This window comes from Carassius carassius, chromosome 4 (assembly GCF_963082965.1).
Source record: "Carassius carassius chromosome 4, fCarCar2.1, whole genome shotgun sequence".
NCBI lineage: Eukaryota > Metazoa > Chordata > Actinopteri > Cypriniformes > Cyprinidae > Carassius > Carassius carassius.
The window spans coordinates 10,938,004-10,945,501 of NC_081758.1; positions in this window are offsets into that span (position 1 = coordinate 10,938,004).

A 7,498-nucleotide genomic window follows, 5' to 3' on the forward strand; every position below is an offset into this window, starting at 1 on the left:
GGAAAAAGTCTGATGGTCCAAGAGGGAAGGAATGGTTACAATGAGAAGATTTAGGAATAGTTTTGTGGAAAAAACATGAAATTAAAGACATCAGAAACGTTTAGGGTGTAAGAAAGTAGAATGGGAGGAGGACGTATCACTTTACAGTCACAAAACAGGCCTGAAATTCAAGCCTAGTCGCCCACAGACAGTCTGTCATCAGCGTTTCCCTGCCAAATTAATTCTGAGACCTTCATCACCCCCACACCACGGCTACTGGCAGAGACTATGACCAGGAGAAAGTGAAGCAGAAGGAGGTACAGCTAAATTAGAGTCATGTTAGACCCAGGGTCGGCGGCAGCTCAGCCAGGGCGGCAAGAGAGAGAGAAGGCAAGAGAAAGAGAGAGAGAGAAAGAGAGAATTATTCATTTATTTGTTTGTTTTACATTAGGTTACAATTATCGCACTTATATCAACAGCATTTTTTCCCCAATCCATTAGTATCAATTTAAATTAAATTAAAAATTTTAATAAAAATTCCCGCCCGGCCACGCCCTATTAGTTATATGCGTGCAAAATATTTTCCAAAAAATGTCAAAACTAATAAAATTATCTGGTCATGAGTACAAAAGACTACGGCTTTTAAATGAGCAAGCACTGGAGAAATAAAGAGGCTTCTTTTTTAAATGCATCGCCTCCGTTCCGTGGAAGAGCGCGCGTCAAGCCAGCCGCCAAGTAGAAAAGCACGGTCAATCAAGCCGCCACGTTATTTCTAGGGTCGCGTATAAACTGCGTATTACAGTAATACCGTCAGAGAACTGATCTGAAAGCAGTGCTCTTCCACCAACACACAGTCTGTTACTGTCTGATGCTGAATATCAAAATAAAAACCCTCTAATACTCATATTACAAAATAAGAACAATAATATATGCTTGCTGCATCTCTACATTCGAAAAGCTATAAAAATAAAAGTTCTAGTGCACAGACTGGTTCCACCTCAGAAGGTACAGTGCCAGCTGCATGCTGCTGCATCTACTTTCAAAAATCTATAAAAAAAAAGTTATTTTATGTTTTATGTTTTGATTTTAAACATTTCAATCGTAAGAATCTGCTGTAAATAATGATATGACATTTTCCACAATCAGAGCATGAGTTATGAAATGACCAGCATAAAAATCCACGAGAAAGTTACACAATGTGCACGCTTGAAGTTTATAATTCGATGATGAATATCTTTAGATCTATGACAGATTATGGTAAACTCTTTTTAATAAGGACAATTTCCTGAAAATAATGACATCCAATTATGAGCATGTTTCGAGAAGTTACGAATAAAAACTTGTTGCATTGGGCCTTTTTTTCTTTGCTGTGCCATATGTGCCCCTGTGGCCCCGTCTGATTTAATGTGTTGTGCTTTATGAGGAATATCTATATATTTTTTTATGAGGAATATCGATCTGATTGACTGATTATGGTAAATTTTGGATTATTAATCGGAAGAATTTTCTGAAAAGAATGTGCCATTTTTCAAGATTTATGCATGTTTGGCAGGAGTGCAACCTCTGATTTTTTTTTTATATATACAGGTCCTTCTCGAAAAATTAGCATATTGTGCTAAAGTTCATTATTTTCCATAATGTAATGATAAAAATTAAACTTTCATATATTTTAGATTCATTGCACACCAACTGAAATATTTCAGGTCTTTTATTGTTTTAATACTGATGATTTTGGCTTACAGCTCATGAAAACCCAAAATTCCTATCTCAAAAAATTAGCATATCATGAAAAGGTTCTCTAAACGAGCTATTAACCTAATCACAGAGGTGGGTAGTAACGAGTTACATTTACTTCGTTACATTTACTTGAGTAATTTTTTGGGGTAACTAATACTTTTCGGAGTATATTTAAAGATGGGTACTTTATACTCTTACTTGAGTAAATTTTTGGGGGAAAATCTGTACTTTTACTTCGTTACTGTGGGCGACGCTCCTCTCGTTACTTTATCTTAAAGCAATAAATGTTATAAATGCTGTAGTTTATTCCAAACGCGCCGTCTACTTTTCTCTGGGCAATGAGTGATGCTCATTCGCGAATGATTCATTCTTTTGAGTCAATTCTGTTCAATGGCTTGATCAAACCAATTGGCAAACGAGTGAATTGGTTCATGAATCAGTTTGGATGATTCGTTCAGTTCCCTGCCGCACCGTACGCGCTGAGCGTCTGAAGCGGTTCACTCAGAGTCAGAGTTGTAATGTTTAAGAACAGAAAGAGCGTTGAAAACGTGGATATGGAACTGCATTGAATTGAAAGCAAATCTGCAAAGGCTATTATTTGCTAGCGATGGAGATCCTTATTAGATGAACACCGCGTGTGCTGTCTACTGTTTAACAGGTAATAACTTGGGCTACATTCGATTACAGTACACGATACCACTGTGACATTAGTTTGTTGTACGTGTGTGGCTTATAACAGAGGGGGGTCAAGTTGAATGCAGCTTCCAAAAGACAAAAAATAGAGATAGATGTGTTTTTACAGCACTGCGCATTATAACCAATCACACATGATTCTTTTGAGCTTATTAAAGCATTGGCCAATCAGAGGCGTTCCGATGAGTCATCGCTAAAATGCCGGTGCTTCCTTCACTCGCTCACTAACTGAATACCTCTTTCTGGCGAATTCTCTCGTCAGAAACAACTAAGTGCAGATGTGTGTACGAATCTATAATTAAGATATTGATTTCACAGTGTTAACAGTTTCAGTGATTTTAATGGGAGTTTCTGAGAGTGATTGAAATCTAGACTGTCAGTGAAAATGATCTTTAATAATGTAAATGTTATTTGCCCTCTTTCTGTACAATGAAAGATTAGTAGCAATATTTATATCACATTAACTTTCAATGTTAAATTCACATTTAATATAAAGTCAGTCATATTAAAAATATGTTATGGCATGACACCTATATCTGTTACTTAAGTAAACAGACAGGGTTTTATAATAAATTACATAAATTGGTAGCCTGACTACGTCAGACTTCCTACTTCCGCTCAATTTCATTTCGCTTCTGTACTCTGTCTACGAAGCAAAGTGAAGTAGCAGAGTCTGGTATTACCAGGCTAATAAATTGAAGTAAAGGCTGATGAAATATATACATTTATACACACACACATACATTACATACATTTTATCTATACATCTAAATAAAAATAGGCTCAGCCTATATATGACCCAAAGTAACTAGTAACTAACTACTTGAGTAGATTTTTTATCCGATACTCTTTTACAGTTTTTGGGTACTCTACCCACCTCTGCCTAATCATCTGACTAACTAATTAACTCTAAACACCTGCAAAAGATTCCTGAGGCTTTTAAAAACTCCCAGCCTGGTTCATTACTCAAAACCGCAATCATGGGTAAGACTGCCGACCTGACTGCTGTCCAGAAGGCCATCATTGACACCCTCAAGCGAGAGGGTAAGACACAGAAAGAAATTTCTGAACGAATAGGCTGTTCCCAGAGTGCTGTATCAAGGCACCTCAGTGGGAAGTCTGTGGAAAGGAAAAAGTGTGGCAAAAAACGCTGCACAACGAGAAGAGGTGACCGGACCCTGAGGAAGATTGTGGAGAAGGACCGATTCCAGACCTTGGGGGACCTGTGGAAGCAGTGGACTGAGTCTGGAGTAGAAACATCCAGAGCCACCGTGCACAGGCGTGTGCAGGAAATGGGCTACAGAGAAGCAGCACTGGACTGTTGCTCAGTGGTCCAAAGTACTTTTTTCGGATGAAAGCAAATTTTGCATGTCATTCGGAAATCAAGGTGCCAGAGTCTGGAGGAAGACTGTGGAAAAGGAAATGCCAAAATACCTGAAGTCCAGTGTCAAGTACCCACAGTCAGTGATGGTCTGGGGTGCCATGTCAGCTGCTGGTGTTGGTCCACTGTGTTTTATCAAGGGCAGGGTCAATGCAGCTAGCTATCAGGAGATTTTGGAGCACTTCATGCTTCCATCTGCTGAAAAGCTTTATGGAGATGAAGATTTCGTTTTTCAGCACGACCTGGCACCTGCTCACAGTGCCAAAACCACTGGTAAATGGTTTACTGACCATGGTATTACTGTGCTCAATTGGCCTGCCAACTCTCCTGACTTGAACCCCATAGAGAATCTGTGGGATATTGTGAAGAGAAAGTTGAGAGACGCAAGACCCAACACTCTGGATGAGCTTAAGGCCGCTATTGAAGCATCCTGGGCCTCCATAACACCTCAGCAGTGCCACAGGCTGATTGCCTCCATTCCACGCCGCATTGAAGCAGTCATTTCTGCAAAAGGATTCCCGACCAAGTATTGAGTGCATAACTGAACATAATTATTTGAAGGTTGACTTTTTTTTGTATTAAAAACACTTATATGCTAATTTTTTGAGATAGGAATTTTGGGTTTTCATGAGCTGTATGCCAAAATCATCAGTATTAAAACAATAAAAGACCTGAAATATTTCAGTTGGTGTGCAATGAATCTAAAATATATGAAAGTTTAATTTTTATCATTACATTATGGAAAATAATGAACTTTATCACAATATGCTAATTTTTTGAGAAGGACCTGTATATATATATATATATATATATATATATATATATATATATATATTTATATTAATTCATTTATATTTTGCTTAGCTACATGTCATAATTAATTTTTATGTATTATAGCTTTATGAGAGACATCTTAGGATCTAAATGATGGATTTTCTGCAAATAACGAAATCGCCATTACAGATACCTTTGATGTTTTTTTTTTTTTTTTTTGCCAAGCTCCTGTGTAGTTTAATGCGTGTTATAACTTCATGAGGAATATCTTTAGATAATGACGGATTATGGTGATTTTGGGCTCTTTTTAATCAGGAGAATCTAAATAATGGTGTTTATTTTTGTTTTATGTTTTAGGAGCAAAAAAAAATAAATCCCAGAAATAATATTACTTACATTCATTAGAGCTGAGATATTCTAAGCTTTTAAATATTTTTTTGGTTATTTCATTCATGGGTTACTTACTAATTTGATTATTTTTCATGCAGGAGGTGTTCTTCCACTTTCATTTTTATTTTACTTTTTTAAATTATTATTTTTTTGCAGCCATCAAAATTAAAACGTGTTTATATTTACAAAATATATTTAATCTTTTAAATTCTTTTATTTGTACTTTTGTTAATTAAATAACAGTTAAGATAAGATTTTATTGTTAAACATTTACAAAAACTCCAACCAATAATATATTTGTCATTAAATGATTAAACTTTCATCCGAAACATCACATGGTTTTCTTGTTGTGACTTTTACACAAGTTTAAATATTTAATAACCATTAAAAAAAAAAATTCTATTTTGTATTTTTTAAAGTCATCAAAACAGTTGGATCATAATATGAAAGTAGACTTTGATTTTTATTCTTAGTATTTTTTTCATTTATCTAGATTTCTCACAATCCAAAATTATGATTCAGTGAATTGTGATGGCTTTAAGACCTCTTCCCACAATATTAAATAAAGCAGTGTAAATTTTTTATACTTTGCTTTATTCCATGAGCAAGCAGAGTACGAACAATGTTTAAAGGGTTAGTTCACACAGATAGCAAAATTATGTCATTAATAACTCACCCTCATGTTGTTTCAAACCTGTAAAACCTCAGTTTATCTTGGGAACACAGTTTAAGATATTTTAGATTTAGTCCGAGAGCTCTCAGTCCCTCCTTTGTCCAGAAAGGTAAGAAAAACATCATCAAAGTAATCCATGTGACATCAGAGGGTCAGTTAGAATTTGAAGCATCGAAAATACATTTTGGTCCAAAAATAGCAAAAACTATGACTTTTTCAGCATTGTCTTCTCTTCCGTGTCTGTTGTGAGAGAGAGTTCAAAACAAAGCAGCTGGATATCCGGTTCGCGAATCATTCAGTTCACCGAATCGAACTGAATCGTTTTAAACGGTTTGCATCTCTAATACGCATTAATCCAAAAATGACTTAAGCTGTTAACTTTTTTAATGTGGCTGACACTCCCTCTGAGTTCAAACAAACCAATATCCCGGAGTAATTCATGTACTCAAACAGTGCACTGACTGAACTGCTGTGAAGAGAGAACTGGAGATGAACACCGAGCCGAGCCAGATAATGACTCGTTCATGAGTCAAGAACCGTTTCTGTCAGACGCGTCCGATTCGAGAACCGAGGAGCTGATGATACTGCGCATGTGTGATTCAGCGTGAAGCAGACCGACACACAGAGCGTCTGAACTGAACTGATTCTTTTGGTGATTGATTCTGAACTGATTCTGTGCTAGTGTTATGAGCGCGGGTAAACCGAAGGCTTGAATCAAGGGCAATCATCGCAAATGACACCATTATACGTCGAGCGCAAAAGAACCGGTGAACCGTTTTCTTTAACCGGTCTATTGAATCGAACTGTCCGAAATAACTACTGGTGATCCGAAAACCGATGCAACCGGTTCTTGACTCGTGAACGAATCATTATCTGGCTCGGCTCGGTGTTCATCTTCAGTTCTCTCTTCACAGCAGTTCAGTCAGTGCACTGTTTGAGTACATGCATTACTCCAGGATATTGGTTTGTTTGAACTCAGAGGGAGTGTCAGCCACATTAAAAAAAAAAGTTAACAGCTTAAGTCATTTGTGGATTAATGCGTATTAGAGATGCGAACCGTTTAAAACGATTCAGTTCGATTTGGTGAACTGAATGATTCGTTCGCGAACCGGATATCCAGCTGCTTTGTTTTGAACTCTCTCTCACAACAGACACGGAAGAGAAGACAATGCTGAATAAAGTCGTCGTTTTTGCTATTTTTGGACCAAAATGTATTTTCGATGCTTCAAAAAATTCTAACCGACCCTCTGATGTCACATGGACTACTTTGATGATGTTTTTCTTACCTTTCTGGACATGGACAGTATACCGTACACACAGCTTCAATGGAGGGACTGAGAGCTCTCGGACTAAATCTAAAATATCTTAAACTGTGTTCCAAAGATAAAAGGTTTTACGGGTTTGAAACAACATTAGGGTAAGTTATTAATTACATAAATTTGCTATCTGGGTGAACTAACCCTTTAAGTAATGAAATCTGAAAACAGCAGAAGTCAACAAATTAAAATGGGGAAAAAAAAATACCAGAAAATAAATTGATAAGCTACTAAAGTGACAAAGTGGCACTTCTCCGGGTGTGTGTTCACTGTGCACTTTGGATGGGTTAAATGCAGAGCACGAACTCTGAGTATGGGTCATACTTGGCTGTTTATCATGTTATCTTATCTCTCTCTTTTTTTTCCTTTTTTTTGGAAATTAATCCATATATGATATGTTTTATAAATATTACTAGTCATGATAGTTTTTTGTAAAATTCAGTGAAATGAGCCATTGTACTTATCGGAAGCCAAAAATCATATCTTTGAGGGACATGGAAAAAGTATTGGATTATAGGAAAGTCTTAGAATAACTTTTATGTTCCACAGAAGAAA